Source organism: Aegilops tauschii, chromosome 4 (assembly GCF_002575655.3).
Source record: "Aegilops tauschii subsp. strangulata cultivar AL8/78 chromosome 4, Aet v6.0, whole genome shotgun sequence".
NCBI classification, from domain to species: domain Eukaryota; kingdom Viridiplantae; phylum Streptophyta; class Magnoliopsida; order Poales; family Poaceae; genus Aegilops; species Aegilops tauschii.
This window is the reverse complement of record NC_053038.3, coordinates 479,576,556-479,587,517: the sequence shown is the minus strand read 5'-3', so window position 1 is coordinate 479,587,517 and position 10,962 is coordinate 479,576,556. Positions and strand designations below refer to the sequence as shown.

Below are 10,962 nucleotides of genomic sequence, written 5' to 3'. Positions count from 1 at the left end.
CCATGTTGTTATATTATCATTCTTGGATGTTTTACAATCATTTTATAGGAACTTTATATCATTTTTTGGGACTAACCTATTGACATATTGCCCCAGTGCCAGTTGCTGTTTTTTGGTTGTTTTTTACATCGCAGGAAATCGATACCAAATGGAGTCCAAACACAGCGAAACTTTTTGGAGATTTTGTTTGGACCAGAAGACATCTAGTGGGCCAAAGAAGTGCCAGAGGGGAGCTCTGAGGGGGGCACAACCCACCAGGGCGCGCCTGGGGGCCTAGGGGCGCCCAGGTGGGTTGTGCCCACCTTGGTGGCCTCCCATACTGCCTCTTCGCCCAATAAATTGCCAAATATTCCAAAACCCCCAAAGATAACCCTAGATGAGAAGTTCCGCCGCTGCAACCCTCTGTAGCCATGAAAAACCAATCTAGACCCCGTTCCGGCACCTTGCCAGAGGGGGAAATCATCATCGGTGGCCATCTTCATCATCCCGGCGGCCACCATGATGAGGAGGGAGTAGTCCACCCTCGGGGCTGAGGGTTTGTACCAGTAGCTATGTGTTTAATCTCTCTCTCTCTCCCCTGTTCTTGAGATGTCTCGGTCATTGTGGCAACCCGGCTCAGAGAAAACCGGAACGCCCCGTATTCCAGCCCAGAGATCGAGGAGAAGTCTTCTGGAATACGACACTGCTTAGCATAGAACAAACCAGCTTACTATTATTACACGAATATGATTACAAGGTCTACGATATTACAATGAATAACATCGGCACGGCGACACTACACCATCCTCAGTTGCTCTATGCAAGCAGTAGAACAACTCGAAGCAGCGGAATAACTCTAGCAGCGGAACAACAACAACGGTGGTGAACTCCACTCTGCAGGGACTCTGGCTGGAACGCTTATCCTAGCTCGCGAACACAGGAACAACACCAAACAAGCAAGCAATCCAGGCACGACCTGCAAGCTGGCATGACACGCCAGGTCAGTACATTGAATGTACTTGCAATCTCACTATAACCAGAAGCATTCAAGACAAACATCAGCATGGCATTTACAGGTTAAGCAGGAATTAACATGAGATCCTCATAACAACATGACATGAGCAACATGAACATGATACAGTTAGAACAACATGAGCATAGCATGAACATATGAATTCGACGATACTAGCATGCAACATGAAGACACTATATGCACTATTTATTCTGCTCGGGTTACTACGTACCCATCACATGCATCACTTACCAACCTCGGACATCACACGATTATCTCAGGATCAAATCAAGCTTGGTATAAACTATACCGTAGTAATCATTAGATGACCACAAGGAGCTTGATCTTGACCCGCGATTCTCGCACAACATCACGAATATCCAACAACTCGGTATCCTTGATACCACGGTGATCATTCCGGCGATCACAACCATGACCAACACTTGGTCTCAAACGGTGATCATTCCGGCGATCACAACCAACTTATCTCATCATCGAACCGGGGTTGTCATTAATCAAGTTATTATTAACACTGTTGACTCACGGTGGGACCGACTATGAACTGGGCCCTTATCCGCGGGCGCGGCTATCGATAGATTTAATATACACTCTGCAGAGGTTAGTACACTGTACCCACACCACGGAACCCATGGCCTCGCATTCCCATTCGGGTGGACCAACGGCGTTCCGACAAAATTGATCTACTGCCATGACACTCTCCCGGCCACTCCGACTCACTCCCCATTGGGCTAGTCCTGGGTGGCCCCGTGTCTACCAAAGACACAACGACCACCATCGTGGTCCGTCCCAAACAGGGACAAAAGCGCTTATCATCCAACCTACGGGCACACAAGGTTATGTCTGCCTACCTGATCAGGGTAAGCACGCCCATAACCTGCCCTAGTTGGAGGCACCGGCGAGAGGCACGACAATAGACCCAGTTAGGACCTTCCCATATCGGCAAGTGTGTTGCACTGGTCAGCTCAATATGGTGGCACCATGACTCAGCCAACAGTTGTTCAAGTTCAATTTAATCCGGTTAAACTTGAATGCAAATATGCTGAGCCATGATAAAATAACATGATGCAACTACAATGCATGAGCATGATATCAACATAATCATGAGAGAACCACATAACTACCTACCATATCAACAATGAATCATATCCAACTAAGCATGGCATACTGACTAGCATGGACATTATAAGTACATACTTCTCCGAAACATAGCATGACCACTAGCATCAACAATAAATATCATGCAAGAACATATCAACACTGCCATCATGCGAGCATTTAACCAACTGGATGCAATGGAACATGCATAACAATGGTACTCGAGATAGATGGCAATCATGCACCAAAGACCATTACCAACATCAACATGTACTACTAGCAAGCATAAGCATAGGAGAGGAATACTAGCAACTAGCAAGGCATGATAACCAGGTGCATAACAACATAGCAAGAAAGTAAGCACTAACCCAGAAGCATTACTGAAACAACGATAACCATATTTTAAACAAGCAAACATTTATTAACTATTCAAGTTGAAAACCATGGCTACTGCATGACTATCATGCAAGTGGGTATTGTGGCTTGCCTGGGGGTGAAGAAGGCATCGGGGAGAAGTGCGGTGAAGCCGCGAAAAGATTTGCCGGAAACAGTTCTCTCTCAGAGGGGCTGTTTACGGGCAAGGGCAAAAAGGTCATTTTCACAGTGTCAAACCATAGTGAAAATGAAACCAACAGAACGGGCTCGACGAGACGAAGAAGTGGGCTTTGGAATCACCTCATTTGGAGTTGTGGTTAAAAAGATATGAAGTGTTTTCTGCCAGGGACCTATCTGTAATGAAAATATTTTCAAACAAGGCCTGGACCGAAAAAACAGAAAGCGTATTAGAAGGAAATACGTTTTCACTGAACTGAAAACGCACTCCGGGCTGAAGAAGAATCGAAATACGCTTTCAGAAACAGAAAACGTATTCTGCTTAATACGTCTCCACTTATCTGACTAGGCAGAGGCGGGACCGGGCGCGAGGTCGCTGACGTGCGGGTCCCACGGGCTGTGGGGCCCGTCACTTATCCAGCTAGTCAGGCGGGGTCAACGCCTACCCGCCGACAGGTGGGGCCATGAGGAGATGGGGCCCGCTTGGCCTGGCTCCTTCTTCCTCCTCCCGCTCGCCCGCGATGCAGAGATGAGACCGGCGGCCCGACGCGGATCCCCGGCGACTCCGGCCACCTCTCGCGGCGTGCGACCTACCGGCGTGATCAGCGCGACGAGGCGGATCCATCCAGGCAAGATGCAGCCGCGGGGAAGGGCTCGGCTGAGCGGGAGGCCAGCCGCGGCGGACGGCGATCTTCGGTCGGCGGCGAGCTCATGGCAGAAGGCCACCGGAGGGGAGGGAGAGCACGGGGGCGAAGTCTAGGTGGAGGAGGAGTCTACTGGTGGTGGAAAGAGAGGGGGAGGGGCACTGCCCAGCTCGAATTTGAGCGGAGCCGAACGGCGGCCATGGTGGCAATGGAGGTCGAGGAGGGGTTCTGGTGCTCGGGGAAGGGGCTCGGGGGAACTAGGGGAGAGGAGTGAGGCTGCTGGTGAGGTCAAGGGAGCTCCGGGTTGGCTTATATAGCCGCGGGACGAGGTGTCACGCTGGCGTCGCTGCGGACGCGTGCCCTCGCTCGCGAGCTCGGAGGTAGACGACGTAGGAGGAGCAGTGGAGGCACTCACGGGGCAGAGGAGGCCAAAGGGGCGTAGGGAGGAAGAAGACGGCGAAGAACCGAGCCAAAACGCCACTGTGCGCCCGTGGGCACGCGGCGGCTTGCATCGGTGAGGAAGGTGCCAGAGGGGGAGCGGGGTCCAGGTGATCGGCGACGACGAGAGGAAGACAATGGACATGCTCACGCGCGCTAAGACAACGAGGGGGAAGCGGACGAAGCAGAAACGGCGCCCTGGACGCGGCCACTGCGCACGGAGCGCGTGCACAGGCACGCCATTGTCGTGGTCACCATGTGAACGAGGGCATTCAATGCTCAACATCACCCAAAACGTTGTCTAGCTGATAGTTTATCCAGGGGAGGTTGCAACTGCGGTGGTAGTTTGGTTAAAAGAGCTTCGGTTGAAAGGTAATTAACCTCTGAAGTTTACTGCAGTAAACTTGATCGTGTACTGCTGCTCAACAGGGAGGTGATTGGTGACAATGGAGTTGTCTGTGAGGTTGAGGTAAAGAAGGACTTACATCCTGGTAACTATGGAGGGGTTTGGATCAAGGTTTAACAGAGTTCCTTTGCAACTGCCAAATATGGTCCAGAATCAAGATTTGGATGATGCCCTCACATGGAGTTATGGAATGGGATGCAACTTGGCAAATCCTCATGATATGGACATATAAAGATGCTGTAAAAAGCTCATACCAAATGGACAATCCAAAATGGTACTTGCTTTACAAACATCATTTCTGTCCAGAATCTTGCAAAAATTCTAGAGGAAAAATGGCTTGAAGAACCATGCCCAAAATGGGTGGAGGTAGGTGATATGGATAACAGAAGGCCTAGAAAAATTGGCAGCCATAATGGAGCAATATAAAATATACTTGCTTCACAAACTGAAATTTTGGACAGAATCAAAGAATTGAAGATGAGCTCACATGGAGGCATGACATGAGCTCTACTTTTGTGGAGGGCTTTGATATGATGATACGAGGGATCATGCAAAATGGCAACTCATTTGGATATGCCTAGCTTGCACCTCCTTCACAAAGCTTCTTTCTGGATAGAAACTTTGGAAAATCATAATTAAATAATTACTAGTCAAATGAGGTTGCATTTTGGCATGTGGCAATGATATGTACAGTAAAAGGTTTCCAAGGAGTTTGAGGTCAATTGGGAAAAGGAAAATAGCACTTGCTTCACAATGTGCCATTTAGGGCAGAATAGGAAATGAATTATTTGAGCATGATGATAAACATGACAAATGAAATATTTTGCCATATGTGAGAAAGATATGACCCAAACAATTTATGAGAATTATTTGCGAATTTTAGGAGTGATGGAAATAAAGGTTACTTCACAACCTAGGGCAATTTGAGTTATTCCTTTAATAGAAAAGGAATATTCCTACTAAAAAGAATACTGGGATTTGGGCTAGGATGAAAATGACAGGGTCTAGGGAAGGATTTGGGAATGACAAGCCACTCTAGAAACAAAGAAGAGTTCATCTTCTTCACTTTCCAGACCACAAAGCCACGGAAAAAGAAAACTCAAGCAAAAACCTCAGAAAAACAAAAGAAAAAGAAAGGGCCAAAAATCAGGCTATCACAGTCTTGATGTATCGCGGGCTTTGTTAATATAGTCGGATCATATGGTGTTTTCTCCTCTCTATCTTGTTGTGAATTGAGTTTTCCCTTTGAGATTTCATTCTTACCGGATTGAATACTTTTATGGATTTGAGAACACGTGATATGTATGTCTGAATACCCGTGGTGACAATGGGGTATCATATTGATTCACTTGATATGTGTTTTATCACTCAAATCGCAGATTCCCGAGGTGACATTGGGGTAATCTATGCATAGGGGTTGATGCACGTTCTCGTCTTTGTTTCTCCGGTAGAAATCTTGGGGCACTCTTTGAGGTTCTTTGTGTTGGATTGAGTATTATGAATCTGAATTTGCTTTGGTGTTATTTTTGTACGGACTCTTGATAGATCAATCAAAAAGAATAACTTGGTGTTATTTTAGTACGAACTCTAGGATAGATCAATCGGAAAGAATAGCTACGAACAATTTCTTCTTATGTTCTCCGCTAGATAGGAACTTTGGAGTGATTCTTCATCGCACTTTGAGGGATGGTTATATGATCCAATTAGATTAGCATTGTTGAGAGATTGCACTAGCGAAAGTAAGGACCCTAGGCCTCATTTTCAAGCATTACAATACTGTTTGTGCTCCGTTTTATCAATTGCTACTTGCTGTTTTTATTGTTCCTATTACAAAAATCAATATCTACTATCATTACTACACTTTTATCACCATCTCTTCACCGAACTAGTGCACCTATACAAATTACCATTGTATTTGGTGTGTTGGGGACACAAGAGACTCTTTGTTATTTGGTTGCAGGGTTGTTTGAGAGAGATTATCTTCATCCTACGCCTCCCACGGAATCATAAACCTTAGGTCATCCACTTGAGGGAAATTTGCTACTGTCCTACAAAATTCCGCACTTGATGAGGGAGTCCTGGATTAGTGGGTCCTCGGGTGTCCGGTCTATTCGATATGGGCCAGACTGATGGGCCATGAAGATAAAGCAGAAGACTATGCCCCGTGTCCGGGTAGGACTCCTATATGCATGGACGGCAAGTTTGGTGTCCGGATGTACTATTTCCTTCTTCTACAAACCGACTCTGTACAACCCTAGGCCCCTTCGTTGTGTATATAAACCGGAGGGTTTAGTCCATAGAGGCTATCATAATAATCATAGGCTAGATAGCTAGGGTTTGGCCATTATGATATCGAGGTAGATCAACTCTTGTAACCCATATACACACCGAATGTAATCGAGCAGGACGTAGGGTTTTACCTCCATTAAGAGGGCCTGAACCTGGGTAAACATCGTGTCCCTACTGTCCCTTGTTACTATCGATCCTCAGACACACAACTTGGGACCCCCTACCCGAGATCTGCCGGTTTTGACACTGACATTGGTGCTTTCATTGAGAGTTCCGTTGTGTTGTCGACAGAAGAATCGATGGCTCGCCTCGTTATCAACAATGACACGGTTTCCGGGGAGACTTTTCTCCCTGGTCAACTCTTTGTGTTTGGTGGCTTCGTGCTACGTGCCAACTCGACCGGTCACCTTGAGCATGTTGACAGTTACGCCCCTGGTCAGCGGATCAGGTTCGGAAGTCTAGACTACATCGCCGATATCCGAGGAGACCTGGTCTTCGAGCGGTTCGCGGCCTCGGCTGCCGCTCACCACCCGCATGAAGGGGGCCCTTCGGATCTTCCATCAGATCCCGTTCAGGGGTCGACACTCATGCCCGCCTCGGCCTTAGATCCGGGGCGGACCGGTTCTTCCGAAGACGGGAGGATAAACCCCGCCGGACTCTCTTCCATTACGGAGCTTCTAGCCGGAGACCCAGATGCGACCACGCCATCAGAGGACCCGAAGTCAAACGGGACTCTCCACGTCATCGGGAAGCCGGACTCGCCTCTGGAAACCTACTCTGAACTCTCGGGGTCTATGATACGTCTCCGTCGTATCTAATTTTCAAAACACTTTTGCCCTTGTTTTGGACTCTAACTTGCATGATTTGAATGGAACTAACCCGGACTGACGCTGTTTTCAGCAGAATTGCCATGGTGTTATTTATGTGCAGAAACAAAAGTTCTCGGAATGACCTGAAACTCCACGGAGATTATTTTTGGAAATAATAAAAAATACTGGCAAAAGAATTGCCATGGTGTTATGGATGAAGAAACTAAAAGAGACTTTCTTGCTTGCAATGATAGAAGTGATCTTAAGAAATTATTAGCTAAGCTTAAACAAAAAACTCTGAATGCTAGAATGAAGTATGATCCTGCTTATGCTACCTCACCTATCTTTGTTACTGATAAGGATTATGAATTCTCTGTTGATCCTGATATAATTACTTTGGTTGAATCTGATCCTTTTTATGGCTATGAATCTGAAACTGTTGTGGCACATCTTTCTAAATTAAATGATATAGCCACCCTATTCACTAATGATGAGAGAACTCGCTACTTTTATATCCTTAATATATTTCCGTTCGCATTAAAGGGTGATGCTAAGATATGGTTTAATTCTCTTGATCCTGGTTGTGTGCGTAGTCCCCAGGATATGATTTATTACTTCTTTGCTAAATATTTCCCTGCTCATAAGAAACAAGCTGCTTTAAGGGAAATATATAATTTTGTGCAACTTGAAGAAGAGAGTCTCCCACAAGCTTGGGGGAGGCTTCTCCAATTACTTAATGCTTTGCCTGATCATCCTCTTAAGAAAAATGAAATACTTGATATCTTTTATAATGGACTAACCGATGCTTCCAGAGACCACCTGGATAGTTGTGCTGGTTCTGTTTTCAGGGAAAGAACACCAGATGAAGCTGAAATTCTATTGAATAATATGTTGACAAATGAAAATAATTGGACACTTCCTGAGCCAGCTCCTGAGCCTATTCCTAAACCAACTCCGAAGAAGAGGGGTGTTCTATTTCTCAGTCCTGAAGATATGCAAGAGGCAAAGAAATCTATGAAAGAAAAGGGTATTAAAGCTGAAGATGTTAAGAATTTACCACCTATTGAAGAAATACATGGTCTTGATTTACCGCCTGTCGAAGAAACATATGATCTTACTTCATCACCTATTGAAGAAACTCATGGTCTTGATAACCCGACACAGGTAGTAAAGGTAAATTCTCTCTATAGATTTGATGAAGGTGATATTCCTCGTTATAAGTCTGCTAGACAATGCTTAGATGAGTTTGACAATTTTATTGTTAAACAAGAGAACTTCAATGCTTATATTGGTAGACAATTAAAATACAATTCCGATACGCTTGAACACTTGAGTGATTATATGTCTAGAGTTAAAGGTGAACTTAAACTCATTAGTAAACATGCTTCTATGGTTACCACTCAAGTAGAACAAGTACTTAAAGCTCAAAATGATTTGCTCAATGAATTAAATAATAAGAATAATGACTATGCTGTTAGAGTGGCTACTAGAACTGGTAAGATGACTCAGGAACCTTTGTATCCTGAAGGCCACCCTAAGAGAATTGAGCAAGATTCTCAGAGAAATAATTTAGATGCACCTAGTCCTTCTAAGAAGAAGAAAAAGAAAAATGATAGGACTTTGCATGCTTCTAATGAACCTATTGCTGAACCACCTGAGAATCCAAATGATATTTCTATTTCTGATGCTGAAACACAATCTGGTAATGAACATGAACCTAGTAATAATGTTAATGATGATGTTCATGATGATGCTCAACCTAGCAATGGTAATGATGTAGAAATTGAATCTGTTGTTGATCTTGATAGCCCACAATCAAAGAATCAACATTATGATAAGAGAGACTTTGTTGCTAGGAAACACGGTAAGGAAAGAGAACCTTGGGTTCAGAAACCCATGCCTTTTCCTCCCAAACCATCCAAGAAAAAGGATGATGAGGATTTTGAGCGCTTTGCTGAAATGATTAGACCTATCTGTTTGCGTATGCGATTAATTGATATGCTCAAAATGAATCCTTATGCTAAGTATATGAAATATATTGTCACTAATAAAAGTAAGATACCAGAAGCTGAAATTTCCACCATGCTTGCTAATTACACTTTCAAGGGTGGAATACCTAAGAAGTTAGGAGATCCAGGAGTACCTACTATACCATGCTCCATTAAAAGAAACTATGTTAAAACTTCTTTATGTGATCTTGGAGCCGGTGTTAGTGTTATGCCTCTCTCTTTATAACGTAGACTTGATTTGAATAAGTTGACACCTACTGAAATATCTTTTCAAATGACTGATAAATCAACTACTATACCTGTCGGTATTTGTGAGGATGTGCCTGTTGTGGTTGCAAATGTTACTATTTTAACGAACTTTGTTGTTCTTGATATTCCCGAGGATGATAGTATGTCTATTATTCTTGGAAGACACTTTTTGAATACTGCAAGGGCTGTTATTGACTGCAACAAAGGCAATGTCGCTTTTCATGTAATGAGCATACGGTACACTTTCCGAGGAAACAACCTCAAGTTCATAGTATCAATTCTATTGGAAACATTCCATCGATTATTATTGGAGGTTTTGAATTTCCTCTACCTACTGTCAAGAAGAAGTATGATATTCTTATTATTGGGGATGTGCATATCCCCGTTGAGGTAACATAGTGTTATTCAAAATTTCTCCGGTTCCATGTTAGTCGGAATGAGTTTGTTAACAAGACTTGATCAACCTTGTTAGTGGATTCCTTTTGATGAGCATGAGATGGATGAAGTTAGAAAGCACAACCTTCTGTACCGTCCTTTTACTTTCTGTTATTTAGTTGAAATAAAGTAAAAATAGTATTTTCCTGTCTGTTTCTGAATTATCTGTGCAATAAAAAAATACCCCAAAAATAAAAGTTCTCCAAATGCCCCGAAAATGAAATATGATTTTTTCTAGAATATTTGAGAATATCTCGCACTGAGAACACAACAGGGGGAGCTGGCACCTGGCCACGAGGGTCCAGGGCGCGCCCACCCCTGGGCGCGCCCCTTGCCTTGTGGGCCCACGGTGGCCCCCCTCCACTTATTCCTGCACCCACACACTTCTTCTTCCTCCCAAAAAAATCACCAACCAGCTCAAGGACGAGTTCTAGCTCATTTTGCTGCGATCTTCGATCTCCTTGCTCAAAGCACCTCTCACAAAACTGTTTTGGGGGATTGTTCCTTGGTATGTGACTCCTCCAATGGTCCAATTAGTTTTTGTCCTAGTGCTTTATTCATTGCAAATTTTTGCTGCCTAGGCGACCCTGTTCTTGAGCTTGCATGTCAAATTAATATGGTCCCAAGTAGTTCTAATGCATGATGTACTCTCTAGGAACTTGTGGGAGTAGTTGCTATCAATTTTGTTGAGCTTGGTTCACTTTTATTTGAAGTTACTAAAAATTTCAGAAATTTTTCAGAGGAAGAAATATGCTTAGGAAAATGTACCAAGGTGGTTCTTCAAGGAAACAAGGACCCAGGCTTGCAATACGTGATGCTGATGATGAGCCACCAAGGGACGCTCCCCTGCGGCCTTGTGAATGGCCTTCAGAGGACTTCATGGATCAAGCTGGAATTAAGGAAGAATTTAACGCATACTTGCGTAACGCTGATCTTGTGAGCTTCGAGGCAGAAAAGTGCCACCAGTACCACTATCTCACTAGTTCCTTTGTGAGGAGGTTTGAATTTTCATCTTCACGCAATT

The 10,962-nt window shown here is 44.4% G+C and overlaps 1 long non-coding RNA gene across 1 annotated transcript; it reads right to left on the bottom strand.

Annotated features, from left to right (window-relative positions):
* Positions 1-692: 692 nt before the first annotated feature.
* Positions 693-3,573, bottom strand: LOC141021378 (uncharacterized). Its single transcript, XR_012182534.1, has 3 exons — positions 2,783-3,573; positions 2,595-2,674; positions 693-962 (listed from the first exon to the last, which is right to left on the bottom strand). It is a non-coding gene; the product is annotated as an uncharacterized lncRNA (long non-coding RNA).
* Positions 3,574-10,962: the final 7,389 nt, after the last annotated feature.